Here is a 10,503-nt window from a genome sequence, read left to right as displayed (position 1 = left end):
AAAAGGGGGGGGTGATAAAACTTTGCAATAAATAGTTTTTTTTCAGCTGACCATTTCAAAGCAATTCAGAAACCTGGGTAAATTTACTTCCCTGTGTCTCAGTTTCTAAGCCAATAAAATAAAGCTAAGTGACATGCCCAGGGTCACAAAACAAGTCAGTAGCACAGTCAGGAAGAAAACCCAGGCTTCTTAGTTGCTCTGTCCATTAGAGACCTTGCTTTCCCAGTTAGTGAACCCAACTAGTTTATTTTCATTGTCCATGCTGGGAGAAATACAGAAACTGAACAAACAGAATTAGATTTTTAAAGGCCATTTTAATAATCTAAAGTGTTATTTGTAATGTAGGTCAGGACAATTACTTTTTTTAAGTGAGTAACTTTACAGTGTTCCTTAAAAAGAAAAATATCTTTGTATAGAATCAGAGAAGTTAAAGTAAAATACCCATTGGATGTTCCAGTCATTCCCTAAAGTACATTTTTAGTGGTTTATTACCAGTGTCTAAAAATGTCAGTAGCACCTATGTCCCATTAAAAGTAAAAATTGCAAATGCCCCTTGGCTTTCCATTTTTCATTTACTGCCATGTGCTAACAGCTCTAAATCCAGCCAATAACAATACGAATTTCCCTTGGAGAAACAGATGGTCGCTAGACTTTTCACCAGCTCTAGGATTCTTTCACAGGGCCCCCTACTGGTACAGTTCTGCTGGATGTGCAAACAGCAGTAACCACCACATTACTTCAATATGCAACTGATTAAGAACAGCTCCACAGCCCAGCTTACTGTTAGCTGCTGATCTTTGCCAAATTTCTCATGTGAAGGCGCATACAGGAACAGAAGAGCGAAGACATAAAGGTTCCACATCCCATAGATGCCTGTGAAGAAGGCACCATTCCCGTACCCTGGGAAGTCCCCCCATTTCCAGTGCCCTTCAGGCACCTGTCCATGAGAAAGCAGAGATTCAATAGGGCCAGGCAGGTAAGGAAGAGTCTCAAATATGTTGAATGAGCACCTAGATAGAATCAAGGTATCTCTATGGGAGTGGATGTATCAGGCTTAAATAAAAAGCCCACAAGTTGCTTTTTGGATGGATAATGGACCAAATGTTTGGCTTACCACCCAGAACCACACACGCGCATGCGCACACGCACACTAAAATACAGGACAATGGACAGAGCAGGTGGCGGAATTGCTCGAGCAATTCCTCCAAAATCTATAAATAGAAACCCACTGCCACATTTTTAGAACTAAGATATAACCATGCAGCTCACACTGGTGCATTGTTTTCTATAAGCATTTCAAAGGGCTCTATATTAAGACATCACACATCTCTACATCACCACTGCAGCCCATGAGAAGGCACTTCTACACACAAAACCAGAGCCATAGGGCTTGTAGTTAACCAAGAATCATAACCATTTCTTCCTGAAGGCGTGTCCCCCTTTCTACTCACTAACCCCATGTGCTGCCTTGTAATTACTAGAACAGAAATCCCTCCAAGTGCAACACTGGAAGACTGAGTTTTTCAAGGGCATTGTTCAGTACAGAAAAGGGGATTAGTCCCAGAGGAAGAATCTTGGATAAGCCTCAAGAAGCTCTGCAGTGTTTGAGACACTGATGAAAATCCATGGTACTGAATGGCCTTTTTGACTATGGCCCTTCTCACTCCAGACTGAGCTAGGATGAACCCGAGATGTCACAACACAACACAGGAATGCTTTCATGCAGGATTACCTTTCAGCACACTCACCTGCCGGACAATGAAGATGATGATAGTCATGGCAGCACAGATCAAGGTGATGACCATCAAGAACTTGAACCTGATATTCAGTTCCTGGGTACACAGACATCATTAAAGACTACAAACAAAAACAGACTCACCCACGTCCTCTCAGAGCGACAGCCAATGTTCTTCATTCCCTTACACATCTGAATTCCCCTCAGACGCACGGAGAAGGGGTTTAAGTGTCTGAGATTATTACTGCTTTCCATTACATTTCCTTTTGTGAAATGATACAGGATAGAGTGAGGCTGATTTACTAAGTGAATGTGCTGGAGGCGCCACTTCAACTTAATCAAAAGGTTTCATTAAAACAGCAGCAAATTTGACAGCCCCAAGCTTCCATGCTTAACTGTTTACACTCCCACCATGCTTACAGTGAGAGACTGGACAGAATTCTGACTTACTTAGCCAGGGACAAAGGAGGCACTTTAGGAACAAAGAGTGAAATTTTCAAGTGTGCCTAACTGACTTAGGAACCAGACTTAAGATGCCTAAATCATTGAAAAAAGCAACAAAGAGTCCTGTGGCACCTTATAGGCTAACAGATGTATTGGAGCATAAGCTTTTGTGGGTGAATACCCACTTTGTAACACGGCTACTCTTTGGATACTAAATCATTGAGTTGCTTTTGAAAATTTTAGCTCAAATGATGATGTATTTCTAAATAATAACATAAGAACGGCCGTACCAGGTCAGACCAAAGGTCCATCTAGCCCAGTATCCTGTCTACCGACAGTGGCCAATGCCAGGTGCCCCAGACAGAGTGGACCAACAGCAATGATCAAGTGATCTCTCTCCTGCCATCCATCTCCATCCTCTGACAAACAAAGGCTAGGGACACCATTCCTTACCCATCCTGGCTAATAGCCATTAATGGATTTAACCACCATGAATTTATCCAGTTCTCTTTTAAATGCTGTTATAGTCCTAGCCTTCACCACCTCCTCAGGTAAGGAGTTCCACAAGTTGACTGTGCACTGTGTGAAGAAGAACTTCCTTGGATTTGTTTTAAACCTGCTGCCTATTAATTTCACTTGGTGACCCCTAGTTCTTGTATTATGGGAATAAGTAAATAATGGGGAATTATTAAGTAATAATTATTAAATAATAAGTAAATAACAGGGAATTAGACTTACCCAACATTTGCCCCTTTTTTAATAAAGGCTTTCCACTATATCTTCCGATAACCAAAGAATGGCAGGACGCAGAATCCTCTATGACATCCACTATGGACCTTGCTATGGTCATTCACTTTCCCTGCACAAGTACTAAGATACCCCAGAGAAGGGCAATAAAGAAAACCTAGCACTAGATTACAATTGGACAGAAGGTAGTATTTGGCTCCTTGTCCATACACTGTACCCTGGCTCCGTTACTTCTTCCTCTTTAGTTAACAAAGAGTTTGGTCAGACCTTCTGTACCTATGCTAGGCATGCTCTTAACACAATCTTTCAGTTGAATCAGTAGGCCTTTTTGTTTGGACTAATTCAGGTTTTTTGGCTCACTTTTGCAGCTTTTCGCATCAACATTTGTTGTTATAGGTTATTGTGACATTTTATAAACTTTAATTCAGTTGAGTTCACAATTAGGGTACATTTGTAGGCCCAATTATCACATGTGCTGCATATGACACATTTTTATTGGAGTAAATAACATACTCCTAGTGAGACAATCACCTAAGATCAAGATTCCACCTGTGATAATATCTACTAGGAAATGTTCAATAGGGGCTTAAATATTTTTGGAAAATAATCCATCAATACAGATGCCCTCTGGGTTACGCAAACCCAACTTACATAAATCCGCACTTATGGAAAAAGTTCTGTAAGCTAGAAATAGGAGTGATGGTTGGGGTTTTTTTTTTTTTTTTTTGGGGTGCATAATGGTCAGGTATATGTTTCCGACTTACGCAAAATTCTAATTATGCAAGGTGTTCTGGAACAGAATGCTTGCATAAGTCGGGAAGCATCTAACAGCACAATGGACATTTTGAGCATGTTCAGAAATCTAGAGGGGACATTCATTTTCTCCCCTGCAGCAGAAACAATTGGGAGCAGACCTGCAATCAAGTGAGTGGAGCTATGTTGATTTAGGCCAGTTTAGGATCTGGTCCAGACTCCAGTCTCCCTAGTAAGAGTTATCAGAACGAACACACACACACACTCCCTCCCTCCCTCCCTCATGGTATTTGAACAGGCTTTTCCAACCTGATACTGAATCCTGCAAGTCTTCTTTATGGGTGGGAGACTTAATGGCTTTCCATGGAAGTTCTGAAACACTTTAAACACCAGGAAGCACAGAAACAAGAAGTAGAGGCAGAGACAGATGCCTGCTATTGTAATGAATGCCATCAGCTGAGCATACCAGTTAAAGGAAATGACTACTTGACAGAGTGGTATTTACAGAAACAACCATCCAGGTAATTAGTCTGCTTTCAGCTATCCTAATTCAGGCTTCTAGTGTGTATTCAATGGAAGCTTCAGACTGCAGCTTCTGTCTGAGTGAGGGTATATGCTTCACAGTTCCTTCCCCAGCTCAGTCCCAGAGCTGATGCTTTGTTGTTCCCCCTAAGCACTTGACATGGTGTTAATGAGGGATAAAATATTAAAACTTCTGCAGGCTAAAAAGGCTAAGCTGGAATTGTCACTTCTGCTCCACTGGCATGAAAAGGCAGGGCTTAGCTAAGAAGTAATCACCAACCAATCTTAGACAACTCCTGCAAGAGGACTGGGATGCTGGAGAAGTGGAACTAATCATGTTACCTTATCTCACCCTGGAATAAAAGTTAAGGCAGCTGAAAGAACTTCCAGCATGAACAGGCAACTTTAAAAATCGTATAAATGCTGTAGGATAATGCTCCCAATCAGCAATGAAATGAACTGCCCCCGGGGGGGCGGGGGGAGGGAAATCACTTACAGTTCCTATCAGGAGAGGGAACAGCATAACCTGTACTTGTGGCACCTTTGAGACTAACAAATTTATTTGAGCATAAGCTTTCCTGGGCTAAAACCCACTTCATCGGATGCATGCAGTGGAAAATACACACACAGCACGAGAGAACATGAAAAAATGGGTATTGCCATACCAACTATAACTAGAGTAATCAATTAAGGTGGGCTATTATCAGCAGGAGAAAAAAAAAACGTTTGTAGTGATAATCAGTTTCCAACGGTTGACAAAAAGTTGTGAGTAACGGGGAGGGGGGCAGAAAGGAGGAAAGAAATTAGCATGGGGAAGTAGTTTTTACTTTGTGTAATGACCCATCCACTCCCAGACTTTATTCAAGCCTAATTTAATGGTGTCCAGTTTGCAAATTAATTCCAATTCTGCAGTTTCTCGTTGGAGTCTGGTTTTTGAAGTTTTTTTGTCGGAGTATTGCGACTTTGAGGTCTGTAACTGAGTGACCAGTGAGGTTAAGTGTTCTCCCACTGACTTTTGAACGTTAGAATTCTTGACGTCTGATTTGTGTCCATTTATTCTTTTGCCTAGAGACTGTTCGGTTTGGCCAATGTACATAGCAGAGGGGCATTGCTGGCACATGATGGCATATATCACATTGGTAGATGTGCAGGTGAACGAGCCTCTGATAGTGTGGGCAATCCTGATTATCACTACAAAAGTTTTTTTTTCTCCTGCTGCTAACAGCCCACCTTAATTGATTACTCTCATTATAGCTGGTATGGCAACACACATTTTTTCATGTTCTCTGTTTGTGTATATATCTATCTATCTATATCTATCTCTTACTACTGTATTTTCCACTGTATACATCCGATGAAGTGGGTTTTAACCCATGAAAGTCTCTAAGGTGCCACAAGGACTCCTCATTCTTTTTGCTGATACAGACTAACATGGCTACCACTCTGACGCATAACCTGTGCAATTTAGACAGGGTTCAGTAAGGACAGGATTTGCTCTAGAATCACTGTAATACCCAAACCCTAATTCCAGATGCGCCATTTTCCAGACTTCCTACAGACTTCCTTGAGGCAGGTGCTAATTTTTCTAGTTACTTCCCTTATATTAACATCAGTCTCAGAATTCATCCTTGCAACAAAATCTACATGCTGCACTAATGTCTGACAGAGTGTCACCCTACAGAACCATAAACACTGTTCACTCAAAGGACACTCTGGATCATCCACAATATTAAAATCATTAGAAACCAACTATTGGTCCCATTTTATTTTATGATAAGATGCTTTTCACCAGTTAAATAAGAACTTAAAGAAAAATAAATTACTTAAATATTTCTAGTTTCTACCACAAGGTACAGCTCCATGTCAACATCTGTGGTCCAGAAACCGTAGAATGGATTTTTCAGTTGTACCCCCCTGAAAACAGGAGAGAATCCACAATAGTCATAGATCACATCAGTATAAAGTTGAAAAATAGAGCAAGATGCAAGTTCTTAAGCATTATTCTTTGCCGCTTGGAAAAACCTGAGAAATGTTATTTTCAACTGGTTGGGGAGAGGGATAGGAAGTGGGAAGGAGGGACATACTTGTCCATAAAAAACAGGAGTACTTGTGGCACCTTAGAGACTAACAAATTTATTTGAGCATAAGCTTTCGTGGGCTACAGCCCACTTCTTCGGATGCATATAGAGTGGAACATATATTGAGGAGATCCGAAGAAGTGGGCTGTAGTCCACGAAAGCTTATGCTCAAATAAATTTGTTAGTCTCTAAGCTGCCACAAGTACTTCTGTTCTTTTTGCGGATACAGACTAACACGGCTGCTACTCTGATATTTGTCCATGTTTCCAAATATCCATTTTCAGAAGAGCAGAATATTTTAAATCGGAGCATAATCACGTTAGCCCTACAGAGGCCAGTTGGATGATAGCATCTCATTTACCTCTCAGAAATGTCAAAGATGAAGGGGCCAACAGCTATTGGCCCAACCCACTTCTAGTACCCAGAGACCCACATTTGGTCATTTTGATCCTAACCAAACAAGGATGGGAAAAAATAATCAAAGGTCTTCTTTCCATGCCAGGTAGAGCCAAGAAGCTAAGTTAAAGGCATAAGCTTCATTAAAACAACATGGAGAAATCGCACCGAGCAGAGGACTCTGGTTTTTTTTTTATTATTGTTTGGAACTGAAACAGAATAATTACACTGAAATCACATGCAGCACAGTGGCAGGTTCTAGGGTACTGCACAACATGCAGAATGACACAGGCCTGGTTAAACTCACCTTGCTGTGCACTCACCAGGTTGCTGTGTTTGGATCCAAGTGCTGTATCCGATCCCACATGCTTCTAAGCCCATTGAGACTGAGCAGTGTCCAGACATGGTCTCTAACTTCTCAGGTCAATAAATCAGAAGATTCAGATTCCTTGACAGGTGCCCCTTCTTGGAAGCGGGACCCTGCAGGCCCACTGTCCTAGGCCCCAGAGGTCCACCCTGATGGGTACTCTGATTTAGTTTAACCCTTCAGGAACATGTGAGTTACAGCAAGGAACAGAGGGTTTGCACAGTAACTCCTTACACACACACCCACACACACACACACACACTCACAGAGAAAGCATAAGAGACTTACAGATCTATGAAAAAACCAACAAGCCTTTGCAAAAATCCCTCTCTCCAGTGCCTCACCACAGAGAGGCCTTTGGTTTTGGCCAGTCTTTCTAGGGATCCCTCTTGCTTCTTAGCCTTCAGGTTCTGGTTTCTCCCCTCCATTGCAATGGCCAGTCCAAGATGCACACTTTTATATAAATTGCAGCCCCCTTTGTCAGGTGACCACCATCTTTCACTTCAAGTCCTTTGGTGATGCTTTTCTTGGCTCCTAGCTCACATGGAAGGTTGGGTTTGTCCAGGCAGTACCCAACTCATCATCCCAGGGTGCTTGTGTTCAAGTAGGAGACCCTCCAGGTTAATGACCCTTGGACACTTGGTATTGTTTGCCCTCTGTCAACACCTCTTGGAATGTCAGTCCAAAATGGAGGCAAAAAGACCACAAGGAAAGCACAGTACAGTCTTACAACCAAAACGGGGCTCCTAAACAAAATGGAGTTTGTAGTTTGATATAGATACATACAGGCATAAACCGAGTTGTCACACAGGGCTCTTCTGTTGCCTTTTCCTTCCATTTATTTGTTGTCCCCTTGTAAGAAAGTCCGGCGCTACCCCTTTGGGGGCCTTTCACAGGAGCACCCCCCCATAACAAACAAACAAAACCAGACAGCAAATAGGGGGCCCACTTTGAGCAGCCCAGAGCCCTAAGCAATTGCTTAGTCTGCTTATGCCTAGTGCCAGCTCTGATTACAGGGTCCCCATTCAGCAAGGTAGTTAGGCACATGGGTAATTCCATGGACATTGTGGTATCAGGGCCCAACCCCTCCTTTTTATTAAGGATAATGCAGCAGTAATGAAGCCAAAGTAGAAATGATTTTACACTTCTTGGTTTTACACTTACCACAAGCTGTTTTGATACAGTTTAGCTGGCTGGTAGCTCCCGGCCAAGCTGTGCTAAAACCACCGGTCTAGTTCAGATTTTGGCTTCAATAAATACATTTAACACTGAGTCCATCCCGATTAGTAATTAAACCAGGATGAAAACAGGGTTTAACTGCTTCAGGCAATATGGTTTTACTAGCTGGAAGGCCATCACCAGGACTCTGCACAAATAGGAGGGGAAGTACGGTCACCCTTTGTGACAGCTACGAGCTACTGACAGATTAAAGCCAGAGTAGAAATACTGGCCAGAATAAATGATAAAACTTTAAATCCTGCCTTGTAAAATCAGCGAAGCATGAGCTGGTTTCAAACTTTGTCAGAGGATTAGAAGTGGCGTTCCTCATCAGCAGAGCCTGCCACTGAACAACTTAGTCCTCCGGTTACAAGTGGAGATCATGCATTTGTTGTTCCTTTTGTCCTCTAAGCATCTACCCACGCAGCGATTCCCCCCACCCTGCAAAAAAATACTATATATAAGGGCATCAGCCACCTGCAATTGGCCGGGTAGATAGGAGTGAGGGCTGAATGTATAATGTCTATGTCACGTAGGCTAGATCCTCTCCTTTTATACCATTACCTCTCCTTTCTTAGAGCTAAAAAGGGACTACTGCATTCCTAGCACCATATTGTTCCCAATAAAGGAGGTTGCACAAGCTGCACGTAACGGACATGAAACTAAGGAAGCTCTGAAATCCTGTCGAGCAACATCCTAGTTGCAAAAGTTTCCAGTAACTGTTGCAAACCTGGCAGTGAATAAAAAGATTTCACCTGAAATCCACCATCTGTGGAAACTAAACATCACACTGCTATTTCCCTGCTTAGCAGCTTCCCTGACGTGAGAAAGGAGCTCTTCAAAAAGCCCTGAGGGGAAAAACATCACAAAACACAGAGAACCCCAAGTGTCACTCTACCAAAATGCCTCCTCAATCTCTTCCATTCTCCTCTCACTCTGCCAAGAACCCACCTCAGGAAGCAGACGCTCCCTCCCTCCACCTCTACTGTAACTTGTACTGAGTTTCCTCTTGGCAGAGTTCCTGAAATGAAATCTGCAAGAGACTTTAAAGAGGGAAAAAACCCACCATCACAGCACAATTACAGATAAACAAGATTCTTCTGCTGGAGCAGTTCCCAGCAGTTGTTTTTGTTATTATTTGTTTAACTGAAGATTAAGTTACTTCCTGTAACTGCTCTGAGAGAAGTTAAAGATTTTTAGTTTCAAAGTTCCTATTCAATTTCCCTTCCTCTCCAAGCAGATACTGAAACTAGGCACTTTCTGCCCTTTGTTTCCTGGTAGCCACTGGAGTCCACAAAGAGGTCTGGGGAAGATGCATGTTCATAGAAGCAATTCAGCAACACATAACTAAACAGGACAGAGGGAAGGAGAAAGTTTGCACCTTTAACACTTACCCACAGGGCCGGCTCCAGGCACCAGCACAGCAAGCAGATGCTTGGGGCGGCCAAGGGGAAGGGGCGGCGCGTCGGGCTGTTCCGCAGCAATTCGGAGGCGGGTTCCTCTTGGAGGGAAGCACCTGCCACCAAATTACCACCGAAGAAGAAAGGGCGCGGTGGAGCTGCCGCCAATTGGAATTGCGCCCCCCGCCGCTTGGGGCGGCAAAAATCCTGGAGCCAGTCCTGCTTACCCATCAGATCTCCCACTAGAAAAGCAATGACTTGGGAAATCAGCAAGATCCCTCCAATAATGCATAGCTTTTTAGTGCTCATGTTTTCTATAACTGCCCCAGCCATACTTGGCCTCCTTCGCCAGCAAAACTGAGGGCTTGAAAAGTGCTGTGGGGATGGGAAGGAGATAGGCTCAACACTGGCTGCTGAGACAAGACTGGATCGGTCTCCCCTCTTCTGAGAGCTGTGATTGAGATTGGTGCTTGGCTGCTTTAAAAGGTGCAGGAACACAAAAGTGAATCACATGACACTATCTTGCCCCTCCTCCCCTTGCAATTCATGCAGCAGCTATTTATGGCAGTCTCATAGAGCCTCTTCAGCTGTGGGGAGAGCCAGAACTGCCCATTCAGCAGGTGCTTTTTAGTTCTTCAGTCACAGAACCATAGGCTAGCTCTACACTACAAACTCTTGCTGGCATAGAGAGGTTGGTCAGGGGTGGGATCCCTGGCCAACATAGCTGTGCGGGCAAAAGCCCCACTGTAGATGCAGTTGGGCTGGTAAACACTATATCCACACTAGGAGTGCTTTGCAAGCTCAGTATATTAGGATAACTGTAGGCAATGTGCTCTTAGTGCA

The sequence above is a fragment of the Trachemys scripta genome, chromosome 8 (assembly GCF_013100865.1).
Source record: "Trachemys scripta elegans isolate TJP31775 chromosome 8, CAS_Tse_1.0, whole genome shotgun sequence".
NCBI classification, from domain to species: Eukaryota; Metazoa; Chordata; order Testudines; family Emydidae; genus Trachemys; species Trachemys scripta.
The sequence above is the reverse complement of the archived record's forward strand: the minus strand, read 5'-3'. Positions refer to the sequence as shown.